Genomic DNA, 7,852 nt, shown 5'->3' with positions numbered 1-7,852 from the left:
GGTAGCCTGACTTTGCTGTGGAATTCCCAGTGGTCAGCCTCGAAATACCCTGGTCAGGAGGGAGAAAGACATGTGTCTCTACCCAGGACAGGTGATGCCTGGAGAGCTGGAAGCCTATGAGAGGGTACCCTTGCTGGATCACAAAGAGGAAATAGAAGTACAGTTGTCCTGAACTGTGACAGATCCCATACTGCTTAATGATTTTGGTTGTGCTGTATCTCTCAGCAGCTTTTTAATAAGATTGAACACTGGATAGCTCTTTGGTGATTAATAGGAAATGCTGAAATGTCTGGAACAGTCCTCCTTTGGGTTCCAATTGCATTTAGAGAATAGGAGAACCTGGGTAGTTTTGTATCAGAGGGGTAGCCGTGTTAGTCTGGATCTGTAAAACAAGTTTCTTCATGAGGTTGGTGGATTTCCACTCCATACGGCTAAATGCAGTTCCTTGCATGATGTCAAGTATCAAAGGGGTAGCCATGTTAGTCTGGATCTGGCTAGTTTTATACATATTGAGTCTTGTTTACACTGATTTTTGCGTAGTTGCAACTTCATTCACATCAGTAGAATTACTCCTGATTTACATTGGTGTAAGTGAGAGGCAAATCAGGTCCATTATGTGGGAGTGTCCAAACAATGTAGAATTTGGAGAATCAATGGGAGGTCATCTTGGCACAACAGCACATATGGATTTGCAACCAAGTATATACCATAGCTATTTCGGCAGACACTACCAACCTGAGTAGCTCAACTCCATAGAAGCCTCTTTGTTTTGGAACACCAATGATTGCTTCTAAGAAATTGATTCCATCAGTATGAAAACAAAACAACCCCTCTGAAACAACCTATAGAACCAAATGTTGCATAATGCATCAACTGTTTGTTGAAGGTGCCTACATTGAAGACAAGGGGTCATAGTCACTAGCTGGTGTAAATTGTCATAGCCCTTGTCATAAGTAGTTAGTTAAGGGTTAAGGTCTACCTGTAAAGGGTTAACACAGAACAAAGAACACAGAGACCCTCTGGGCTCTCTTTCTTTTTTAAATTCTCTTCCTGATCCTCCCTCCAAAGGACAATCAGGGGAAAGAAATCCCAAATCCCAGAAGCAGCGTCTTTGTAACCCTGTTAGGTTAACCAGGTAGACTCCAACCTACAGCCCTATTGGCTTCAATTGAGCTTTGTTGGTTTAAACTAGCAGAAGATTTGGCCCAAGGTCTTTTGCTAGTTCTACCAAACCTCACTACTACAATACTATTACTTGTTTGTATCATGGTAGTGCTAAAAGCCCCCAATCAGAATCCTGAACTTCATTTTTCAAGGTGCCAAATGAACATATTGTAAAATATAGTCCCTGCTGTGACGTATCAACCTTTCTTCAGCAGTATATGACTGAAAGTAAATTTGCACCATGTAAGATTACTTGTCTGAAGTATGATTCTGGAACGTTACAGGATTTGGGAATAACTTGAAGTAATGCCATTTGTCTAGCATGAGCAAAGTTCACAGCATGCACTTATAAAATATCTTTCTAACTACTGAAATTATCCATGTATAATCCCTACAACACTCCAGGGCCACAAATTTGGCTCATTCATCAAACTATATGTTGTAATATCGTCCAAGGGGTGCACAGTTATACTTAGACTGCATATGTTTTCAGTCTGTACATATTCTAAGTAATGCATATTTATTTGTTCAATGAACTTACATTAAAATGAATGGAAATCATTTTAATTTATCTCATTAGCCTTCCATTTGATGTGTGTAATATCTGTTTTTAATTCTTTCTGCTTGTTTTATTGAAAGTGAGGATGAAGATTTTATAAGGAAATTTTTTCTCCTTGTTCTAGTGATTAGATCTTCCAGCTTTAAGTCACTCTTCTTCCTCTATCCTGTATCACTCCACCTGCTACAATCCACATCCCCATCACAAGCTGTTGTCCCAATCTGCTCCAGCCTTTTTGGTTCTGAGTCTTATCATTCACTTGAGACCCTATGCTGTAGGATGTTGCCTCATGAGTAAGAATATGATTTAGTCTCAGACGTCATGGAAGTCAGTGACTTTACTGGACCTCTGTGACTTCTGCAGCTTCAGCTGTCAGCGGCTGCAGCTGGGGCTGTGCACCCTGTGGCTGGAGCTGGGGCTGCCCTTGCCGCCCTTCCTCCCTTGGGTTGGGGCAGGAGCCAGGATTGTGCGCCCCGGCCCTGCAACTTCGGCTGGGGCCAAAGCCGGGGCTGTGTGTCATTTCCCCTGTGGATGCAGCCAGAGCTGGAGCCGTGTGCCCCTTCCCTAGTGGCTGCACTGGGGTTGTGCTCTCCCCACCAATTGGCAGTGGGGCTTGGGCTGTCAGTCCCTCCCCACAGGGCTCCAGCTGTCATTCTTCTCCCTCCCCTCCCCCCAACCTGCCCTCTGGTTATTTTTAGTAAAAGTAACAGACTGGTCACTGGCTCCCATGAATTTTTGTTTATTGCCCATGACTTTTATTAAAAATAACTGTGACAAAATCCTAACCTTATTCATGAGTGACTGGCTTCACCTTTAATGGCTTTCCTGCCCTGCTAGTCCTCACGCTCCAATATTGTCTCCTTAAACTCCCAATTTTCTATTCTTCTGCCACTGGTAAATTGTTTGTATTTCTTTGCTTTTTTGGGGGGTTACTCTTTTCCCCACTCAACTCTGATAGTGATACAGTTTCTGACTTGGCTTCTGTGCTGATTTAGCACTTTGAATGTGACTGTGCCTTTTTATAGTTCTGACGCTGCTTCTATTTTTTCCCACCCACCATTCTGATCATCTTGTCTGACTGTCTTGTGACTTTTTTTTCTTGAGTCAGCCTCAGACATTCCATTAATTCTTCTTTCCCTTTGTGCCAAGTGTAGCAGCCATATTTGCTCTGCCCGCTGCATAGCTCATTTAGGTGTGTATTTTTAGTCTATCTGAATTCAGAAGAATTGTTCTCTACCATTTCTATAGAACATTCATACATAGGAAACTATGCATTAGTCAGAATTTGGAATATAAATGAAATGATATATTTTTGAGGCTTCTTGAGTACCATGGAGGATCCTGGATCTTGAACTCTAAGGGGAATTTTCCATTGCATTTATCTGCATGCATCAGAAAATTCATGAATATCCCAGTGATATTACCACTTATTATACTGCAGAGGAGGACCTAGGTTACAAAGTATTTGGTACTTGTGTACTGAATTGGCTTGAATTTAGATCCTTTTTCTACATACCTGAGAGGTAATAATTGGAGATATACCAATCTCCTAGAACTGGAAGGGACCTTGAAAGGTGATCAAGTCCAGCCCCCTGCCTTCTACTAGCAGGACCAATTTTTGTCCCAGATCCCTAAGTGGCCCCCTCAAGGATTGAACTCACAACCCTGGGTTTAGCAGGCCAATGCGCGAACCACTGAGCTATCCCTCCCCCCTCTCTCACTTAGACTGTCTACACTAGCACTTTTGTCAGTCAGGGGTTTGAAAAAACACACCCCTGATTGATATGTTTCATCAACAAAAGCACCGCTGTGGACAGCACTATATCGGTGGACGATGCTACAGCCGCTTGTTGGGGGTGGTTTAATTATGCCAGCAGGAGAGCCCTCTCCCATCAGCATAGAGTGGCTGCACGGGAGACCTTGCAGTAACACAGGTGCAGCAGTACAGGCTGCGCCGCTGTAAGGTCTATAGCATAGACACAGCCTTATACGAACACTTCTGTATTTCCTTTTTCCTTTTACAAATCAATACTAGGTTGCTTTCTTGTTTCTTGCTATCAATTAAGTAAATCAGGTCCTCCCTCTGCTTTGTTGTATGATTGTTTTTTTGTGTGTGGTCCTTTTTGACCTGAATTTTCCATATGAGTTACTTTGTTTTTGTTAACTTTCTTCTGAAAGATGCTTAGCTGAGTTTTATCCTCTCTTCCTTTGACTAGGTCTTTCTACCTAACATTATTGTACTCGTACTGTAAGTGAAAGCACAGGTGTATGAAACATAGGAGAAATCAGCGCAGAAAGGGCTGGCAGTCTCCTGATCCTTTGTGTATAACAGTTTTCATAGCTAATGGAGACATTGGGGGGAAATCTATTATCTATTGTGATAATTCAATCTTCCCTAACCTTAGCATGATTCATGTATCAGTCACAAGACTGAGTTTGAGATGTCCTTTTAATAGTCTCACTGTTTTTCATTGCAAGAAGAATGGATTCAGTATAAATATAGATCTCCTGAAATCTTGGAATTTTGGAGTAAACTGTGACTTATTTGATTGTTATTTTTCTGTAAGTGCTATAATTCACTGAAACGGTTCAGCTTTTATTATGTTGAGGCTTTTTCTCCTCCAGTCCATGAGATCCTTTTACCCGCCACTGGCTTCAATACCACTTTATTCTTTACTCACAGACTTGAATGTCTGAAGTCAGTGCACACTTTAATGAGGTGTTGCTCATTGAAATGAAACAGGAAATGGTACTGTATGGCTATAATATTGTATAGTATGTGTGTCACTGGTCTGGATGCATTATACATCCATTGGCATTTTGAAGGGGTAAGATAACAGAATGAATGAAGTTTTCAAATGAAGGTGTGTGTCTATCAATAATTTTAAAGGCACCCATGTCAAAGTGGCCTAATTTTCAGAGGTTCTGAGTACTCACAGTCCCCTCTGAAGTCAGTGTGTTGGGAGTGCTCAGTACCTTTGAGAATCAAGCCACTGTTAAGGGCCTAAATAAGGATTTAGGAGACTAACTTTAGACATGTTTGAAAATTTTGGCCTGAGTGTCATTGATTTAACTTATTTAATGACCCCCTGTATTTCTTAAAGATACACGTAATTGAAATCCTAAGCCTAAACAAGGACTAAGTTTTTTTGTGCAAAAATCACACCATAGGAAGAAAAAGCACCAGGAGGAAAGAACAAGCCTAAACAAGGACTAAGTTTTTTTGTGCAAAAATCACACCATAGGAAGAAAAAGCACCAGTGAGGATTTTGCCAAGTCTACTTCTTTGGGAGTTTTACTGTTCAGCCTTAATATGAAACACCCACAGCAGAATTAACAAAGATAACAAAAAGGAAAATTAAATAAATCCAAATAGACTAGCATGACCATGAGATGCAGCACTAGATCTGCTGCCCCTATGAGGGGAAGCCCCTACACTTGAACATCAAGGATGTTCCGTATTTCTGAACAAACAGCTGAAGGCAGACTGCTACTTTCTCTACTGTTAATTGTTGTGATTTTGTGCCTTCCCCAATTGTGAGCAAAATGAAAATGGAGAACTGAGGGAATTGTTAAAGCAGTCTTTAACATCTGATAAATGCTCCCTGATGCTAGAGAGTGTTACTGTCATCGATGCAGAAAACAATGGGGAGACCTGTGCTTCATGAAGAAGTCTTAAAGCTAATGCTGCTATCAAGTAATGAAAATGAAAGCCAGCAAAATGCAATAATGGAAATAGATCATTCAGAACCTCCAGTCTTGGTTACTGCAAAGGAAGCTAATCAGGAGCTGCAGCCTGCTCTCTGTTTCGCTGAACAGAGCACAGGGCACTGATTTACAGGACAGTTCTCAGATTTAATAAAAGAAGCATTTGCACTGGGGCAAGTAATGGCTTGTCAAACCTCGGCTGATGAGTTTTTAATTTAAAAACTTCTTAAAATGTCTTGTATCATTTTTAAATGAATCCGTGTCTGCAGTATTATAGCATTATGGATAAAGACCAACCTTTATCTCTTATGTAAATAGCTAAGAGCTAGATTGTGCTATTTAATTATCATCAGCCTGCAGGAAGGGACAATGCAAAGCTACTCCATCCCAGGGAAAGCATCAGGAAGGATATTGTGCCGTGGCAAGGAAGAATGTCTCACTGGACACCATGGGTGCACAGAGGCATGCTACTTCCTCCTACACCCATTTTGCAGGGTGCAACTGATAGCTCCATTCCCATGTGGCTGTCCAGCTTTGGTGGCAGGCTCATATTGGGGTTGAGCCACTGGGGCACTGAACACCGTCTGGTAAACAGTATACACTCAGACTGTGTAAGGGCAAGCAGGATATGCAAAGGGTAGGATATAGGCCCATGTAAAAGACTAAGTAGAGACTCTATCTAAAGTTGGTAACTTTCCAATGAAAGCTAACTGATTTTGAGCAAGGGTTAAACTGATTTTCACATTGGCTTTAACTAGAGAAGTTTTTTAAATGAGTCTAGTCGACCCTGTACACTTTTCTGGTAGAGACAAGGCCTTGGTTTGGATGTGAAGATTTCTGGAACACCCTATTTTTAGCCTGGCTAAACTTACTATTCTAAGAGAACAGCCTTTTAAAAATATATATTTTGTCTCTGGTCTAGTATCTTTCTGTGTATACTTGGGGATGTGCTTCAGATAGTTGCAAGGTAAGAACTGAAATAGTTAGATAGAAACAAGATGTGGGAAAGAGAGAACATATTGCTATGGAAATGGTCACCAGAGGGCACCATTACATATAGTCTTACAAGTCCTTTTCCTAAGAATGCAAGCTAGTTTTTAGTCTTGGAAGAAAATGCTGTGAAGTGGGTTTTTGGATTCAGCTTTCTTTGGGGGAGCTGTGGCAAGCAGTAAGAGCAGATATGCCAAGCCTGCAGAAAAGCGCAGAAATTTGGCTTGTTTTTGGCTTAATTGGCTTATGAGTTGCTTGCTGGCTAGTTTTTGGCTTGTAGCTTGTTGCTTGTAGCTTGTTGCAGCTTATTGCTTCTTTTTTTTGATTGGCTCCTGGCAAGCAGGGGCAAGGGGCAAGCAGGGGAAAAGGGGGGGTGGAGTCAGGGGTGCACAGCAGGCCCATCACAGTTCCAGACTGCATTCTGGGGGATCTAGTCATATAGAGTGTTGAGGTTCCTAGGGATTGGCTTGGTTTGGCCTTGTTTTGAAATGGGATTAGCTTCATTTTTGGCTTATTGGGAAAGTCGGGTTGCTTATTTATTGTGTGAAAGTTGGCAGCTGTGAGTAAGAGACATTGATGTCTGCCTTAAATTTTCTAACTAGTCAATGCTTGAGGAAGAGTTGCTCCCTGGGAATTAGGCATTAGTGTATAAGGATAAGATCCCTAAAAGAGGTGATCTATGTCACCCATGTCTCCTCCTTTGGGAAGCTGACCTGACATCGGTTACTGCTCATCAGAGGGGCAACAATATGTACAACTTTCAACCTTTAATTGTGTGTAGTGATTGATATTTCATTGCAATTACCAGACTAATAAAATTCTTCACCAGAGGTAGAAGACCAAGGGAAGTTAGGAGACATGCACTTCTGTTACTCTTTTGGAGATCCAATGAACTTCTAAATGAGATTCAAACTTTTCGCTCATTTCAGCGTTATTTTCAGTCTGAAACCCAGGGAGAATGGTAATAGTCTGAAGGGAGACATGATGTGCTGCAGTAAAACACCTCCTAGCAGAACCTGTGTGATGGGCCTCTAACCAGTTTCACTGAGGCAAACATTCTGATCAGAGCCATGAATAGGAGGCAGGATGGCTTTCCTGTTAAGTGCATACTATCGCATTTATGAAACCTGAGTTTCTGAAAACTGTTAGAAAGCTTTAAAATCATAACGTGACTAAAGGACTGTGTTTGGGGACTGGAGAGCCCCCATGCAGTGTGCACTCTAGGGTGCTCCTGTGTCCTCGGAGTGAGTCACCTTTGCCTTTCTTGTTTCAATGTTCATCTCATCACTGTTTTTCGCATGTTTTGTTTAATATTGTAATACATGTTTGGCTTCCACTTTTTTCAGCAGTAGGAGCCATGGTTGAGCCTGTCTGGGCAGGCTGTGCATGTGTCCATCACAAGGCACACGCATAACTTAAGACATAGAGGGG

The sequence above is a fragment of the Mauremys reevesii genome, linkage group 2 (genome assembly GCF_016161935.1).
Source record: "Mauremys reevesii isolate NIE-2019 linkage group 2, ASM1616193v1, whole genome shotgun sequence".
In the NCBI taxonomy this organism is placed as follows: Eukaryota; Metazoa; Chordata; order Testudines; family Geoemydidae; genus Mauremys; species Mauremys reevesii.
Note: the sequence above shows the minus strand (reverse complement) of the source record.